Source organism: Chrysemys picta, chromosome 1 (genome assembly GCF_011386835.1).
Source record: "Chrysemys picta bellii isolate R12L10 chromosome 1, ASM1138683v2, whole genome shotgun sequence".
Lineage (NCBI taxonomy): Eukaryota > Metazoa > Chordata > Testudines > Emydidae > Chrysemys > Chrysemys picta.
This window is the reverse complement of record NC_088791.1, coordinates 246,663,406-246,682,773: the sequence shown is the minus strand read 5'-3', so window position 1 is coordinate 246,682,773 and position 19,368 is coordinate 246,663,406.

Below are 19,368 nucleotides of genomic sequence, written 5' to 3'. Positions count from 1 at the left end.
CCTCTCCTGATACCTGGTGCCGCATCTTCCTGAGGCAACACATGCGGGAGCACACAGGGTCATATGCCCCACTCCCCAGATTTCTGCCAGGGGTCACACCACAGTGTGGCCAGCAGCAGCCTTTAGGCACTGGAAGGGACGGGAGCTGCTTCCAGCCACAGGAGAGGAGGAGCAAGGAAAGAGATGACCTAGGCCCAGGGCCGGCTTTAGGAAGTGCGGGGCCCGATTTGAACAGTTTCGACGGGGCCCCGACAGGTATGACTAAAAAAAAAAAAAACCACGTTAAAAAAAACACGTGGGGCTTGTACTCACTGGGCCGCACTCCTAGTCTTTGGCGGCGGGTCCTTCACACGCTCCGGGTCTTTGGCGGCACTGAAGGACCCGCCACCAAAGTGCCGCCAAAGACCCGGAGCTAGTGAAGGACCCGCTGCCAAAGACCTGGAGCGCCGCCGGGTGAGTAAAAATTAAAAAGGTGCCTCTAGCCAGGGAAGGGATTCTCTGCCACTTGCCCCCCACTCTGGGCGACCCTGCCACTGGGCGCGGGGCCCTCTTAAGCGTGGGGCCCGATTCGGGGGAATTGGTGGAATTGGCCTAAAGCTGGCCTTGGACCTAGCCCATGTCTTTGCAGAGCTCATTTCTTCCCCGCACCCCGTCCCCACCCCACACGCTCCCCTGTGTCTGGAAGCAGCTTGTCCCTTCTGGCCCGCACAGTGTTGAAAGGCAGCTAACACCTCCAGGCTGCTGCTGGTCACCGACATAACCCAGCCGCCTCCTGTCCCCCCGGCTACAGCGCAGGCAGGAAGGGGTTAAGGCCTAAGGATGCATTGTGCAACAGGACCCAGGAAACCTGACTGCAGGGGCTTCAGCGAACCCAGCCAGAGAGGTGGCTCAGCAGGGGAGGGTGCCTAGGGGATGGAGCAGCCCCATGCTCCCTGGGGACAGGACCCATGGCAGGCAAGGTGGGTGAAGAGGGTGCTAAGCCTCTGCTCCAGGGGCTGCTGTGGAGCCTGCAGGGTCGCAGTGCAAACGGGCTGGAAACCACTCCCCCTTCTCTTGCCACTCCAGAGCTTAGCTGAGGGGCAGAGAGGCTTCCCTGTGCCAGTGCTGTGCGGGGCTTTGGCACATGCAGGGATCAGGTCCTCCTGGCCAGTGTCCCAGGCCAGAGGGTTTTGGGTTTTCCTGGGTGCAGGCCCAGCCCGAGGCAGTGGGGGAAGGAAGGAGCCTGCTGGCCAGGCTGTTGGTGAGCTGAGCATTTTGACCAGGGGCTGGTTCTCCACACAGCGCAGGACGTGCTCTGCCCGGGGGGAATATGGAGGAGCAGCTGGGCTGGGGGCAGGTGAAGGGGCAAAGCAGGGAGAGGACGGTGAGAGAGAGAGCATGTAAAGGGCTGCTGGGTGGGCAGCAGAGGAGACATGTAACTAGCCGCTGCCTCGTACCTGCCCGCACTCCCCAGCCACTGCTGCTCGCAGTACGCTGGAAATGGGATGGGGGGTGGGGCCCTGCTGGCCAAGAGCCGGCACACAGCAGGGGCTGTGCTGATGGACCAGCAGGGGAGCGGCCGGCCCCGCACACTGCAGCTTTGCCCCACCACTGGCCTTCCACACCTACCCCGATCATCGGCCACTGGACCCCCCCACTCACTGCTGGTGGGTGGGCGGCTAGTGAGCAGGGATCCAGCCAGCAGCAGGACCTGCCAGTACTGATGGGAAGACGACAAAAAATAGGAGACAATTTGCCCGTTTTTAAGAAAAAGTCAGGACACCTGCAGGAGGGCTTAAATACAGGACTGTCCCTTTAAAAAGGGGACTTCTGGTCATGCTAATCCTCCTGTGCCGGACAAACATTCACCTGGGAGGAGAGCAGATGGTGTTACTGCCAATTTCATCTCTTTGGTCTTCCACATGGGACAGCTTTAATTCTCACTGGAGCTCTACAGGAGCTTTGCTGGTGAGAGCTGCCCAGGGAAGGCCCGGACTCTGCACACTTTCTGGCCTACAGAGTGCATGGCTATTCCTTCTTGTTCCACCCACTTTTCAGTCTTGTAAAAGCTCACCATTTCCCCCAGCATATCTAAGCAGCGGCTACTTTGCTTCACTACAAACTAGTTTCTCATGTGGGCTGTCCACCCGGGAGATCACCACAAGGGTTTACACTGGCATAAGCCCCACATGACTCTGGCCCATATAACACTGAGAAGAATCCAGCCCTGGCAGGTAGATGGATTAGATAGAGAAGGCCTATCGTAGTTTATCTCCAGTTTCTATGTTTCTTGGAATTCATGCTGGCCTGGATCCTGATGCCTTTATTTATCTGGGTATTTCCACTGCAGTAAATGGATGGAACAACTCATGCAAATAAAGCTTCTAAGACTGGGCCCTCACTTTGAACAATCAGTGACCAAGGGAGATACGGAACTTGGGTGGAGGGACTCCCTCTCACCTCTACAGAAATGCAATCCCCTGGGGATGGCAGCCTCATCACTTTGGCAGCCTATTCTCTTAATCCTCTGAGAATGAACAGAGGATTTATTTTTAGCACCTCTAATTATTTATATTTTACAAACCACTCAGAGAATGGATTTTTACACAGGCCCCCATATGTGTTGTTGAATGCTTCTGGGAAGATGTCCCTGAAATGTTCAACCAAAAAAAACAAACAAACTTGGGTGACTTGGTGCATGGCTCTGATTGTGGTGCAAGCTAAATGATTTGCCTGCTGTGACATGCAAGATACTGGTAGCACAGCATACACAATCACATCACAACTTGTGCGTACAGTGTGATCAGTCAGGCCAACCATCTCACAGAAGTGAGATTAATGAGATGTCCGGTAGAAATGCAATCACTAAAATTAGCAGAAACAAGTAGTATAATGTAAAAGGTAAAAGTCTCTCCCCCCCCCCCCCCGCCCTCCCCTGCTCCAGGTTTGGGTAATGAATAATGCTAGGCCTGTTAATGAAACGTTTAAATAGGAGGAGTGCAGTGTCCTTTGCTTATTATTGCAAATAATCTACAGAAGAATGGGGCTTGGCGTTAAATACAAGGACTGTGTCCTTAAGGTTTCTTGCCTGGACATTTATATATATATTGCTCTAGGTCAGGATGCTTTTTTTGGTTAAACATAAAAATTATCTGAAGAGAGAAGCAGCAAATGCCCAGATGAATACAAGGCACAGTGAAGGTCTCAAACTTCAAGAAAAGTGTAGTTTGGGTTTTTTTCTTTTATTATACCCACATATACCTGACATAGGTACAGTATCGATCCACCTACTGGTGGTGTAGCTGGCTTTTTGTTCATCTAGTGGTTGTGTTCCCCTCCAGCTGCATGTCAGTTCATCAAAATCAATTCCCTTTTGATTTTTGCAACAGCAGAGATGGGTCAGCTAACAAATGACAAAGGGCCCTATTCATGACAAAGCGATTGTTGCATTACAAGTACAATTTTGCAGGAATTTAACAAAAAAAGAAGCACAAGAAGACAATTTTCCTGCATCATTTACTATCTCACATGATTCATCAAACCCCTTGAATGCCACATAATACAGTATTTAGGCTGTCTTCAGAGTAGAACAATCACCTTCTTAAAGAGCAACACAAGATCCAAACTTTGTTTTTTTTTTTTTTTCAGTATCTGGAGAAAAATATGTATTTCAATTGCCCACACATTTACACTTTAATGATACACTCAAACTGACTTTGCAAATATTTCAACCTTTCAGAAAGACCTCCCCTCCCTCCCTTTGTACACAATATTAGTTTGTATTTTCTTTTCTCTTTTGATGTAGATTACGTGCAATGGTCAAAAGCAGATGGAGACTCACTGATTGTAATGAGTTAATTGTACCATTATTGCCTGATAACTACTAAGCAATTACATGTGTCTCTTTGAAGGCTGGCTTGACTACAAGCCCATATAAAATTTGAAAGGAATTATTGAGATCAATTTGATAAAATTGCAGAAAGATTTTTGCTAACCCACGGGCCACATTCTAGCACTCTTACGCTGAATACTCCTCAAGTACTCCCACTGACATTCGTGAGCTATTATTTGAGGAGTAAGGCAATATTCAACCTGAGTAATGGTGGCAGGACAGGAATGTCTTCTTTAAACTTTGTGTGCATGAATGAACACAGGACAAAGTTTCAGAAGATTCAGTTTTTAAGTCCAAAATTTGTGCACATGTAAAACCATAGATTTCTGCATACATGTGTGCATTTGTCAGATGCCTCACTAACCTGAACATACAGATGCGGTTTAAACATAAATCCACGTTTTGGTTTGGGCGCAAGCTTGGGTGTGAAAAACTTCATTAGAAAAAAAAAGTGTGCACAATTTTATGGCAAGAGCTTTCTGGCTCCTTTGCACTGTAGCAATGATGCAAAAAGGTTGGAAAGCTGCCCTGGTAAGGCAGCTGGGGGTTCTCCTTGCTTGGAAAAATCCCTGGCTGGTGCAGAACTGTCATAGCTGCTTTTATTTTGTCCCTATTTGAGCACCCCCGGGTGTGGAGAGGTTGAAGCAAGAGAGGGTGTGGCCACAGTGTCTTTCATTCCAGTGGTTTCCAGCTGCATAATGGCCCCTGGTTGGCAGCAGATAGCCTAGCTTCAGGACTTCATTTACTTGTACCAGGGACCAAACCACTTATTAGCTGCCTGTAAGAATGTGTAAAAATGATCTGTCCCTTAGAAACCAGGTTATGGCCTCTTTTTGAAAATTTGTCCTACAGTGATATGTTCAAATACCTCTTCAGTGCATTTATTCTTGAGGATGTATTGTATTTATTTAGATAAGGACTTGAAAAACTTCATTATCAATAAATGTGTGTGTGAGAGTAATTTACAAGCATTCCCAGGTAGGATCCAGGAGTATTAATTCTTTTCTTTTAAAGGGATGAGAGAGGAATTCTGTGTAGCTTTCTGTGAGCATGTAACTTGTCTTCCATCCTCCAGCTCTGCACTCTGTTTTGGAAAATTCCCACTCTCTTCTTAGCTCAGCGGCTCAGCCTGAAAATCCCCGGTGGCCTGCAGAGTTTTAAAATGAGGGTCTGTCCTCTTCCTATAATGACATGGAAGGGATAATGGTGATCAACTCTAATTTAATTGCTAGAGAAGCAGTTGCTGTTTGCCCATCAAAGGGAATAGAAGTGCAAACAATTACAGTATTATGCTTGTATACATATATAACTTTGCATTTAGAATTATGGAGATATATATATAAATGGTTAATAATGTGACGTGGAATTACAAGATTTGGACCCGCATGTTTCAGCTTCTTGATCAGGGCAGCTCTGTCCTATGAGTCAGTAAGCTCATCACTGTTCAGTTTGATCAAACATACTGAGGTTCTCTAACTTTTATATTGGCACACAAACAGGGCCGGCTCTAGCTTTTTTGACGCCCCAAGCAAAAAAAAAAAGGGGGGGGGTCCGGACTGCTGAAGCAAAACAAACAAACAAAAAAAATGGCAGCCACAGGGAGTGCGTGGAGGGCGGCCAAGGCAGCTCGCAGGGGGGTGAAGGGCGGCACCTGCCTGCTCCGCCCGTGGGCAGCCAGGCGCTGCAGCCCACACGCAGCCAGGCGAGAGGGGCTCCCTCCTCCAGCCTTGGGGTGCCTCTCCCGGCCGGGCAGGCAGAGCCCCTGGGGGCTGCAGGAGGTGCTGGCTCAGCCGCTCCTTTAAAGACGGCTGGGCCGGGCCGGGCTCAGAGCGGCGGGGGAGCGGAGGCCGGTGCAGGGGGTGGGGAGTGGCACGTCTGGGGCGCCCAACGGCACGGTGAGCAGCGGGGATTGCTAGTTCCTGCCCCCCCTCCCCCGGCCGGGGTCCGTTCCCCTGCAGGGCTTGGCTGGGAGCAGAGCGCGGAGAGCTGGCAAGGGGTTCGGGTGGGGCTGTCAAAGTGCAAAAAAAAAAAAAGAACCACGGCAGGGCGGCGGGAATGTGCTGCCCCAAGATTGGCTGGAATGCTGCCCCTTACAATGTGCCGCCCCAGGCATGTGCTTTCTCGTCTGGTGCCTGGAGCCGGCCCTGCATACAAATATAGTTTAACTCAGAGTCTCCCAGTGATTCAGAGATGCTGTCAGTTTATCAGGGAATTTTCTGTGGCAAAAGTTGCTTTGATTGTGTATGCTTTAATGACGTGTGTTAAAAGAAAAAGGGTACTTTATTAGTGGTGGGAGCTAGAATGCAGTAGACTTTTGTATCAGCTGTGGTTGATAGCAGGTCCTTTTAAAAGACAGATTATTTTCTGCACTTCTGTTTCCAGTGATATCAGCAGCAGGATTTTCTCTGTAAGACCACTTCCTATCTCACTTTTCTGCTTATAGATCCCTGTTGCTTTTGGTTTCCCTGTTTCACTTTGCCATGTTATATTTTTTTCAACCTTCCCCCACTTGAAGGTTGTAGGATGCTTGAGGTCTCCTCTAAAATGGGAGACACAACTGGAGTAACCACTTTTCAAAGTCACCTGATTCTCATTCACATTAAAAAGAGCTCTTCCTCCTGTTTGGAGGCTGTATGATGATGAACGTGAAATCTTCACAAACCCTTAAATGCTAAAGAACTAGGATTAGAAATGGAAATTTATTATTGACACTTTTCATTGTACCATAAACTTGATGAAAAAGTATGTAAATACATATACATCTTTCTCTACTCATTTCTTTTTTTGCTATTAAATAAAATGGTTTTGGAAGGTAAAGTGCAGAACTATTCAAATCATTGTCCTCCATAATATGAGGCAAGATCCCCAGATTAGTCAGAAATAAGCTTTTTCTACACTTGAAAGGACAGATGATGCGGAATCAGTTAAAAGTTATATAGAATTGCTGTATTTAGGGTGACCAGATGTCCCGATTTTATAGGGACAGTCCCGATTTTTGGGTCTTTTTCTTATATAGCCTCCTATTACCTCCCACTCCCTGTCCCGATTTTTCACCCTTGCTGTCTGGTCACCCTAGCTGTATTTCTTTTCAATGTAATGACCATGGTGTAGCTAACTGTATGCTCTGAATGGAATTTTGTGTGTGCTTTTCATGTTAAATCTGTCATGCCTGTTGCCAATCTTTCCCCTCTCATGTTAGTGATCCACATTAGGAAAGTAGCAGGTCGGAGAGGCATGTGGCTATCTAAAATCCTCAACTATAGTACTGGCCTCCGGTGCATTTCTATCTTTTACAAATAGATGGCACTTTTGACTTGTACTAGAGCAGTTCAGTTGGTGGGAGCACAATACGTGAAAAACACTAGCTATGGTTTTCATAAAAGTCAGACCTATATTTATTACTCATATGGAGGCAGAAGAAATTAAAGCATATGCAGATAGTAGACTGCATAGATCTGAGATGTTGAAACCTAAAAAAACAAAAATAGCAAAATAAATAGTCCATTTGATTTTAAGCTTGTAATGTACTTTGGAACTTAGATGTATATTATCCCCCACATAAACTGGAACAAGCTTAAAGAGAGTTTTGTTTTAATACTGGATTGTTTTAAAAATGTTAACTAAGCAACTGCGATTAAAGTGTCTTATTTGCCTGTGTTTTGGTCCACACCCATGGACACACAGACACATACACACATAGGGGGAAAAATCAGCCTGTTGTCTTGCAAGTGTTACTTATCATATTAATTAAAATCTGGTGACACGATAACACTAGCAGCTGTGTGGGAAAGCGAGGGAAATTAACAAACGTTTGATTTGTTGTGTTGCTAATGTGACACTTATTATACAGGTCACAATAAAACAATACCTCAGCCAAAATATGCTAATGCTGGCGGAGAACTGTTGCAGTTGTAAAAACATTGGTGTTTATTATACCGACGCAAAATAGCACATTACCTTTAGTAGAGTGGATTGATATTTTTCAATTTTAAAAAAAGTACATATGAAGCTTTTATAATGAGTAAAATGTAGAGTAATAATAAAGTGAAATTGTTACAATTTTACTCAAAAGGGCCACTAAAAAGGAACCAAACAAAGAAATGGACGTAGAGCTATAGAAATCAAAATACAAATTATTTATGTATTTATTTTAAATCAAGGATTAAATGGAGTATACCTGTGATTCCTTAGTTTGGCTTTACAGGGAACTTTATAATTAGAAAAACAGAATAAAAATACTCATCAACATAAACTATGCTACAGAATACCACTTTGGTACTGAAAATTTAATTCAGTTCTAAAGGAGGTTTTATACTCTTAAATAAATATTCATAGTTATTTTTCCTAAAGAAATACTATAATATATAAATGTATTTGTAATGGTGGCTGGTATCCATTCAACTATTTTGATTTCATTTCTTTTAGACAAAGGAGTTCAGACTTGAAATAATTATTCCTTCCTTGCATGTATACACACTTCTGAGTATCTCTTATCAAACTCATTTTCACTATGCTCTGGCTCAATCGAGGTTTTGGTGCCTAAATAAGTGAACAAAATCCAAATGTTGAAATAAGCCGAATTCCTCCCACAATTCAAGTAGAAAGCACAAGTTTCATGGACATGCATTCAGCATTTTGCATCTGCTTAAATTCTCCCAGGAATAATTTGATTTTTACCTTTTTCAAAGGTTCTTTCACTTACAGTGTATTTTTCAATCTTTGTACTATATTTTTTCCAGCACAGGAAAGGTGTTTTTTTCCCTCCTCCTTCTTCCTTTCTGATGTTTTGATCATTTTACTGAAATGGGGTGTATGAAGTCAACCATTTGTTTGACAGTCTTTGACAGCAGATTATGTAGATTTTGCCTGACAGAACACTAGTCATTCGGAACTGAATTCTGAGTGAGCAATCTAGATCAAAGGTCAGACTACAGGGTACAAATTGGGACAGATATTTCACCTTACCATGTGAAAGGACACAAAAAAGCATATGAATCAAATATTGGTGAGAACTAAAAGGTTAAAGCAGAGGTGATTCAATTCCACAATATTTACAGCCCAAGATTGTGCTGAAGTCCTTTTGAACCCTGTATACCTCCAGTATGCAGAGGAAGCAGACTATGCTTTGGAAGTCTTTCCTGAGGAAATGTAAATACACTCTTTAAAGATATAACCAAACCAAAATATAATGATGTACTTTTACCTGTAGCTCCTCTTTACTGGTAGTTCCCCTCAATTACCTTGGGGACTAAACTGTGTTTCAAATGTGATATTAAAGTAGGACTAGAAAATGTACTGATGCAGGAGAATAATATGCCATCCAACCATCCTTTTCTGAATGATTCCATTAAGAAAAATGTAGCAGAAGAGTAGACAGTTAAGTCAAAAATGGTATGCAGAACCCTAAGACCCCCATCTTTTAACTCTCAGGATCAAAATTTCAATTTTGAAAAGGTAGTCCAGAGAGAATTAATTCAATTATTGGGGTTTTTTTGGGTGTATTAGAGCAGTTCTTTAACACCCCCCCCCAAGTCCTAACTTAAATGGAAGACCATTTAAAATACTCACTATATCTGTTTTTCCTTAAGATAACTGGACCATAATGAGAAGAAAACAAATTCACAAATATTGGAAGTTATCAGGGGAGCTGAGTCCCCTCCTCCCTCCCCGATATTCAATAGCTTTAATCCTATGCAACAAAAATTATAAGGACATTAGATATACAGACAAAATATTTTTATTTAGCTTTGACTCAGTGATTGGGTTTTGTTTACCATTGACCTTATTGTGATAGAATGTGTTTTACACAGGGATTTTACATTATTAATGAAAGAGTGACACCAATAAATGAGGAACAATAATATTATACTAGTATTTGCCAGACACACCAACAGGCAAAGCAGAAGAGGTTAAAGAAAAATACCAATCAGTCATTAAGTTCTGCTTCTGTTACTGAAAGATCTGTGTAAATCAGATGGAGTTGTTGTGTAAACTTTCCACCTTGTGCTAATATGGAAGAATGTATGTAGAGAGGGGGAATTGCATGTATGGTCGGTGAAATTAAGGACACCTAAATCAATAGTAAAGATGCCCAGAGTAAAATCTGAATCTATTAAATAACTAAAATCCCATCACCATTATGTAGAGGGAAAAAAACAAAATAAAAACCAACCAAACAACAAAAAACACTTCAGGTTGATGAAATAGCTAGCTTTATTAATTCTGTTAGATTTTAACAATGAAATTAAAAACAGACATTTAACAATGTTCTTAAACATAGAATTTTAAAACTTGATTTTCAATCATGCAGTCAAAGAAAGAGAGACATTTTACGTTAGTATCATTTAGAGTATAAGAAAGTTCTCTGTCAAAGCTGTGTAACATTTTGATTTACACTGACTGCTTGATAGATTACAAATATAAACCACAGCTAGCAAGATAGTCTAATGAATGAGTCTTCTAAGAATGACTTGTGATCAATTTCATATGATAGCTATAGCTTATATTATCTGTCATATCTATATATCTCAAAATGTTATATACATATCTAATTGTCTGCATGTGTACACACACACTATATATATGCCCATTTATTCACGTGTATATACTTTTTAAGAAGAGGGCCCAATCCTGCAAGTTTTTTCATATGAGTAGTCCTTATTCATGCCAGTAGACCCATTGAAGTCAAGGGGACGACTTGGCCTGATTAGGTGTTGCAGAATCAGGCCATAAAGCAAAGATGATTGTACAGTTAGTGGCAAAGCAATGCTACAGGGAGGGTTGTGCATGGTTTTCCTGAATGGATATAATGAATAGCAGAACATACTGTTTTTTGTTTGTGTGCCTTGTTTTTCATTTTAGCTTTGTTTTGTAAGATTTCTTGGGGGCAAATATTTTAGTGGGGATCAGGCAATACTTTAATTACTTTAACTTTTTGTTATTATTATATTTAGTAGGAATAATATAAATGTACTGCTAGATTAGATTACATCTCATGTGAATTGTTTAAAAGCAATCAGTTTAAGCACTTTTGATCTATACCTTGCTTTATAGGCCATTGCTATAGTACTGTCTTTGTTACCTACTCTTTCTGCCCCTAAGTACATTAATCCTAATAATTACAATCACATTCATGATAACATACTTTATGTAATACCTACAATAGTTGACTCTTAGCTTGAATTAATTTGTCATTATCTTGTACTGAACTAGAAAACTAGTCTAGCAAAAAGACTAAGGAAAACTAAAAAAATTCCAAAGGATCTATAAGAAAGAGGAAAATTTGTTCATGGATGGTTATAATGCACACCAGGTTTTAAAGGCTTACATTCAGTACTGCAATAAGTTTGCAGTCAATTGTTGGTTCAAATGTAATTAGTCGTGAATTTTATATAGGGCTTCTTTTTCTATGAATAAATCTCTAAAGTATGCAGGATTTCATTTATCAGAAATACAGACCTGCATACAATTTATTGAGAAAGAGTCATTATCAACTCAAGCCAAACAAATTTGGCAAATAGAGTGTTGCTAATAATTGTTTGTTTTAATTTGTATTAATTTATTGTTTAGATTATTTTAACATGCTGCACAGTATATTTGTAATAAACATTAGTGTAGCAATAATAGTAACTATCCTTTAAAAATGTCAGTTACATGCTATTCCCTTAAATTCTCTATAAATATGGGAGGTGGTGGTAGAGAGGGGGGATTCATATCATGCAATTTGGAGTTTAGAGGCAATTTTTAAAAAGAGCAATTTCCATATATCAATACTTTTTGGTGAGTTCCATGAAACATTTTGATATGATTTACCAAAAACAGTTTTTTGCATCAGGAACATTATAGCAGCTAATCTGCATCTGTAAAGAGTGGGAAATGGAATTACATTAGATTATAAATTTAATGCAAAAAAAGTTAATGCAGCATTATGGTAGAGAACTTAAACATACAATAGTCAGGATATTCAAAGTTATGGTTCCCACAGAAACTGTAACTTGGCTATATTTACATTGTAGCATTATATGTTTTTAAGCTTTATTCCTTAAAGGAAAACTGCCTTATTTTTGCTCATCCAACCAGGATAATGTTTGTACATTAAGAAACGTTTGTCCCCGTGATGAAATTGTGAACATTAAGTATACATATATTTAATTTCAAGGGACATTTCTGAGCCCAGTGAAGGAAATGACCATTGTACTGAAAAGTGATGTAAATCTATTACCCAGGCAGGTTAGGAGCCCAGCAGAAGACAGTTTAAATCAGTTTGTAATAATTCAGAAATGGAAATTCTGATTAAATAGTTTTACTAATGACTTTAACAGAAGAAAAACTAGAATGTTGAACATTTTAGATGTTCAACTTTTTGTTTAAATGTTATGTCCTTTTAGGATTTTATTATTAACCAATATTAAAGTAGACTGGAAACTTGTTTTTGGAGTCTTCCTTTGGGCTTCCAGACTGCGAAGATCATCTATGACATAAACTTTCAGCAAGGGATGGCTGCCTCCATTACAAAGCTCAGAAAGACCAACTCTACTGACAGTAGCTCTCAACTTTCAGACCTGCAAACGTGTGACCTCAGCAATCAAATTGCGTGATAAATTGCAGAAACATGTAACACTTATATTTTGTTGTGTGTTACCCTGTAATTTACAGATTATATTTTTAACTATACAATCTGTTTTAAAGGGTGTTTTCTCCATGTTTGAATTAAATAAACCAGGTTTTTAATGATAGAAAACTGGAAACACAAATGTTATCACACCAGCCATAAGATTTCCCCACATGGACCATCAACATCATTTGAAACCTGGACCTTCAGATCCCTAACACAAACCTTTCCTACTTGAGCTGCAGGAGTAATTGCTGACCTTTCTTTGGGGATCAATCACTAGACAGGTACTTGAAACACACTTTGCCAATAGGTTACACAAATGTTTACTAGACAGGAGTAGAATATTGAACGTCCGGAATCCTGACTTCTGTCTCTGGGAGGGAATTGTAGTGGAGTGATTAGTGACAGGATAACTAAAATGCATACATTTAGTACATTCCGTCTTGAGCTACAAGGTGTACTGGGTGCTCTTTGTTTCATTTTTCCCTCCTTTTGCCTCCTGCAGAACATTGCCTATCTTTTTGTGGTGCAAAAGTCAGCATACTTGAGAGGTCTGGTTCTTGCCAAAGCAGGCTTGGTGGGGCTCTAGTGATTCCACAGACTTGATCTACACGACAGACCTATATCAGTATAATTATGGTGTTCAGGGGTGTGAAAAAGCCATACCCCTGAGCGGCACAGTTATACTAACCTAAACCCCCATGTAAACAGCGCTATGTCAATGGGAGAGCTTCTCTGGTCAACATAGCTGCTGCCTCTTGGGGCAGCGGATTAACTACATTGGCAGATGAAGCTCTCCCAGTGGGGCAGGAGTGTCTTCACTTAAGTGCTACAGTGATGCAGCTTGAATCATTGCACCTGCCCATAGTATAAGACCTGGTCTAGACCTTAAAAATTAGATCAACCCAGCCACGTCACTGAGGGCTGGGGAAAATGTTGCACTTAATGTGACGTTGTAGTTAGGTCGACCTAATCCCCACTGTGGATGCAGCTAGGTCAATGGAAGAGTTCTTCTGTTGACCTAGTTACTGCCTCTCGAAGAGATGGATTACCTCATCAGTGGAAAAACCCTGTAAAAAACATTTACGCTGCAGCGCAGTAGCTCTGCTGTTGTAGCCACTATAGTGTAGATGTGTCCAAAGACTGGCATATTGCAGTTCAGTTTAAACTGAGACCTGATCAAGTTAGCTAAAGAGTTATTTCTATTTTAAACTGAAATAAGGGTGTCCACTCAGTCTATTGCACAACTTTAATTAATCAGTTTAAAATCACAAGTTAAGTTAAACTGGTGCACCTTTCTTGTGCAGACAAGCCTTTCAGGGCTGTTTTAGTTAAACTAGTTCGTATCACTGTATGGACCCTCCTATATCCATTTTAACCCTGATTTATGTTGATTTAGATTAACTTGGTAAGGAAGCATTTGAGATTAAATGTATATAAAACAAAAATAAAATTGTTTTCAGGGTTTGCACCAATGTAATTAAATCAGCTTTGAATTGATTTTAATTTAACTGGTGCAAATGTTGTGGGTAAATATGGACTAGGTTCTTGCATAAGAAAGCAGGGTTCCTCTGGCAAGCCCCACCCTAACCCTCATTCTAAAAACCTGCTTAAAGATTCAGGGCAACTTCTGCTGAGAGAAAGTGGAAGAGGCATTTTGTTAACTCCAGACAGGATATAAGAAGGGTGGGAGTACCATAAAGACAGAGGGAACTAGAGGCACAGGTCTTGCAGAGAAATTCTTGGCAGAGCAAATTTGGAGTGGAAAGCTAGGTTGAAGTTTTTGGAATGTTTTGCTATTGTCCTTTGAGCTACCAGTGAAACCAAACCATAGGAAGGGGTTAAGCTTGACCTATACACAATGTCTATAACTTCTTAGGAGCAGGATGGGAATTTCATCTCCTCACAGAATGTACAGTCCCCACATTTCAGAGGAACATGTTTGTCTTGAAAAAGACACATCTGAGAGAACTCCCTATACATTGAGGCCTGGTTTTTTTTGCCATCAGATCCCCATGCAGCGCTTGCTATAGTATTTTTTGCTAGAATAGCAAAAAAAAAAAAAAAAAAAAAGTCCCCTCTCTCTCCCACCCCCCAAAAAACTACTGACTCCTGTCCTACCCCACTCAAAGCACCTTACTAATTCTTGCCTGCCATGCTCAGAACCTGCTCTGGATTAATGTGAATGAAACGGTGTTCTCCATAAAGCCTCTGAGTGACCACCCCCTTAGCCCTCCCTCCAAAGATCCATGTGGAGCGTGAGACTGAGCACTGCTGCAAGTTATGAGCCTGCAATAGGGTGACCAGATGTCCCGATTTTATAGGGACAGTCCCGATTTTTGGGTCTTTTTCTTATATAGGCTCCTATTACCCCCCACCCTTGTCCCGATTTTTCACATTTGCTGTCTGGTCACCCTAGCCTGCAATCAACACAGATGTACTGACACCATATGTAGGTGGCTACTGAGCCAGAGTGGGGTTGTTGTCCATACTTCTGGTGCTTTCGCCTGCCCTGCACCACACATGAGCACTAGATTGTAACAGGGTGTAGGGGGAACAGCAAAAAAGGGATAAAGGACTGACGGTGGAGATGACAGAGAATGTATGGGAGAGGGAGTCGTGAGCATGAGAACTATGGAGATAAAAAACAAAAGGGAGAAAACTGAAGCAAGGAGAAGTAAAGAGAAGGGAGCAGAGGAGGAGTGAGGTAAAGGAAAAACAAAAGAAGCAAAGAAAAGGTATTTGTTTCTAAAAATATACTATTGCTCAAGCAAAAATTGTGGGCTTGATGCAGGGACTACAGGATGATATTTATGGCTGATGTTATGCAGGCGATCAGACTAGATGTTTAGAATGGTCCCTTTTGGCCTTAAAATCTATGAATATGGGGTGCCTTTCTTCTACCCTTCCAGCTGGCAGTGCTCTTGTGGACAGCTCTTTGACCCTAAGTTAAACCATCCCTATGAACCTTCCTCCCCCAGAATTAAGGCCCCCATTTTGCACTTGGAAAATCTTGACACCTTATAAACAAACTTTTTATTTTAAAACATAAATACTGTCTCAAATTATTAAACTATTGTCAACAGTTGCAGCAGTTCAAACTCTGGGAGCTTCACATTTCTAAGAAACCTTTTTTATGTTATTTTTTGCATATGAATTCATCTATCAGACTGCTGTACTTAAGGCTTTTGACAGTTCATGTTCTGCTGATATCATTGCTAATCCTGAGAGTCTGTTTTGACTCAGTGAAGACCTCAAGTAGTTCTTGATCATTTAAGTCTCAAAAAGCTAGACTAGGCAGAAGCCACAAAAAGAGGCACAAGCAGAAAAATGTGCAGCACAATAGAGTTGTGTGGGTAAATCTGCTCCAGTCTGTTCTTCACAATAAAAACGGCTTCTCTGGCTATGATGTAGTCTGTAATGTTTCAACAAGATTTTGTACTGTCGCTCCTCTGGCAGCTCATAATGATTAAAGTCAGAGGAGTAGATCCTTAGCTGGTGCAAATTATCATAGCTCCATTGAAATCAAAATTAATGATTGACTTCAATGCAGTTATGACAGTTTATCCCAGCTGAGGATCTACCTTAGAATGATTGTTTCGTTTGTTAATATTTCTTTGTGAACACTACACCAGAGCCAGCATTTAGGAGAGGGCCTGCAAAACTGTGAAGGATTTCTGTGTGACAGGATCACACCACCCAGCACATGGCCAACCTGGGGATTTTGGAGAGGAGAGTGAGATTATTTTTTGACACCCCCCCCCAAATGTAACTGGCCTTTCACAATCCTTCTCACTACTTACCTGCTCTGTTCTCTTGCGTATCCCCACCCCACTCCTTCTGCAGCCAAACTGCTGTCAGCTTCAGCCACTTGTTCCCTGTGTCTCCAACAAACCATAGGCCACTTCTGCTGTTTATCTCCTTGCTACACTTTTATGGTGAATTTAAATACATCCACTAAGGCTCACCACATACTACAGGCCTGAAGAAAACATGGACATGAACGATAGACCTTCATGTGCATAGAGGTTGGTGAATTATGTTTCTTATAAATTGTTGGCCGTAACATCTGAATGTGGCTTATGCAGGTGTGGTGAGGAGAGGTAAGATGAGCCTGAAACTAGACTAGTTCTACCAGTGACCAAAAAAGAACAAGGAAAAAAAGAGAATAAAGGAGAAAACACAGACAACTAAGGGTGATATCTTGCCCCATTGAAGTCAATAACAAAACTCCTATTGATTTCAGTGGGGACAGGATTTCACCCTAGAAATCTAGATGCAGCACTATTAAGTGGACACTAGGTCAAAGTACAAAGAGTGAGTATAAACAAATACTACAAGTATGTAGGGACAAAATTAGAAAAGCCAAGACACAAAATGAGATTAAACTAACTAAAGACATAAAGGGTAACAAGAAAACATTCTACAAATACATTAGAAGCAAGAGGAAGACCAAGGACTCAATAAGAGGGAAAAAACAATAGCAAAAAATGTGGAAATGGCAGAAGTGCTAAATTACTTTTTTGTTTCAGTTTTCACCAAAAAGTTTAGTAGCAATTGGACTTCTAATATAATAATACCGGGAAAAATGAAGTAGGATCAGAGGCTAAAATAGGGAACGAACAAGCTAAAAATCACTTAGACAAGTTAGATGTCTTCAAGTCACAGGGCCTGATGAAATACCTCCTAGACTACTCAAGGAGCTGAGAGAGGCGATATCTGAGCCATTAGCAATTATCTTTGAAAAGTCATGGAAGCTGGGAGAGATTCCAGAGGACTGGAAAAGAGCAAATATAGTGCCCGTCTATAAAAAAGGGGAATAAGGACAATCCAGGGAATTACGGACCAGTCAGCTTAACTTCAGTACCTGGAAAAATAATAGAGCAAATAATTAAGCAATCAGTTTGCAAATAACAGAATATAATAAGGTGATAAGTAATAGTCAGCTTGGATTTGTCAAGAACAAATCATGTCAAACCAAGCTAATAGTTTTCTTTGACAGAGTAACAAGCCTTGTTGATGGAGAGAAGCAGTAGATGGAGCTACTGTAAGGCAGGTGCATAACTGGTTGGTAAACCGTTCCCAGAGAGTAGTTATCAGTGGTTCACAGTCATGCTGGAAGGGCATATCAAATGGGGTCTTTCAGGGACCAGTTTGGGGTCCAGTTCTGTTCAATATCTTCATTAATGATTTAGATAATGGCAGAGAGAGTACTCTTATGAAGTTTATGGACAATACCAAACTGGGAAGGGTTGCAAGTGCTTTGCCTTTATAAAAGTTAATGTTGACTATTCCCCAACAAATTGGATTTATCTATGTATCTGATAATTCTGTTCTTTATTATAGTTTCAACCAGTTTGCCTGGTATTGAAGTTAGACTTACCCATCTGTAATTGCCAGTATCACCTCTGAAGTCCTTTTTTAAAAATTGGCATTACATTAGCTACCCTCCAGTCATCTGGTACAGAAGCTGATTTAAGCGAGAGGTTGCATGCCACTGTTAATAGTTCTGCAATTTCACATTTGAGTTCCTTCAGAACTCTTGGGTGAATACCATCTGGTCCTGGTGACTTATTAATGTTTAATTTAACAATTTGTTCCAAAATCTCCTCTATTGACACCTCAATCTGGGACAGTACCTCAGATTTGTCACCTAAAAAGAATGGCTCAGGTGTGGAAATCTCCCTCACATCCTCTGCAGTGAAGACTGATGCAGAGAATTCATTTAGCTTCTCTGCAATGGTCTTGTCTTTTTTGAGTGCTCCTTTTTTATCAGACCAATCTTCTAGTGACCCCAGTGCTTCTGATGCACTTAGTTTTTTGCTGTTTGTTGTTGTTTCCTTAGCTAGTTACCATTCAGATTCTTTTTAGGCCTGCTAACTGTACTTAAAGATTTGACTGGCCAGAGTTTATGTTCCTTTATATTTTCCTCAGTAATATCTGACTTCCAATTTTTTACTCTGATGTTTAGCTATGGTGGCTTTTTTTTTTTTTTTGGTCCTCTTACTGTTTTTTTTAATTGAGGCATACATTTATTTTGAGCCTCTATTATGGTATTTTTAAATAGTTTCTATGCAGTTTGCAGGCATTTCACCCTTGTGACTGTTCCTTTTAATTTCCATTTAACTGGCTTCCTCATTTTTGTGTAGTTCCTCTTTCTGAAATGAAATGCTACAGTGTTGGGCTGCTGTGGTGTTTTCCCTGCCAATGGTGGGTTTCTTTGGCATTTCCCACCCTATAAGTATGTTAAATTTAGTACTGAGCTGTTCAGCTATATTCTTCTCATGGACCAGGTCCTGTGCTCCATTTAGGATTAAGTCAAGAATTGCCTCTCCCCTGTGGGTTCCAGGTCTATCTGCTCCAAGCAGCAGTCATTTATGGTATCTAGAAATTTTATCTCTGCCTCCCTTCCTGAGATGACTACATATACCCAATATCAGGATAGTTGAAATTATTTTCTGCCTTTCTAGCCTCTCTAATCTCCCAAGTATTTCACAGTCACCATCACCAGCCTGGTCAGATGGTTGGTAGTATATTCCCACTACTATACTCACATTGTTGAAGCATGGCAAATCTGTCTATAGAGATTCTATGGGACAGTTTGATTCATTTAAGATTTTTATTATATTTGACTCTATGCTTTCTTTCACATATAGTGCCACTCTCCGATCAGCACAACCTACTCTGTTATTGCTATGTATTTTGTACTTTGGTATTACCGTGTTCCATTGATTAGCCTCATTAGACCAAGTTTCCATGATGCCTATTATATCAATATCCCCATTTAGTGCCAGGCACTCTAGTTCACCCATCTTAGAAATTAGACTTCTAGCATTTGTATATAAGGATTTGCACAATATTCAAATGCTTGCCTGTGTGTTAT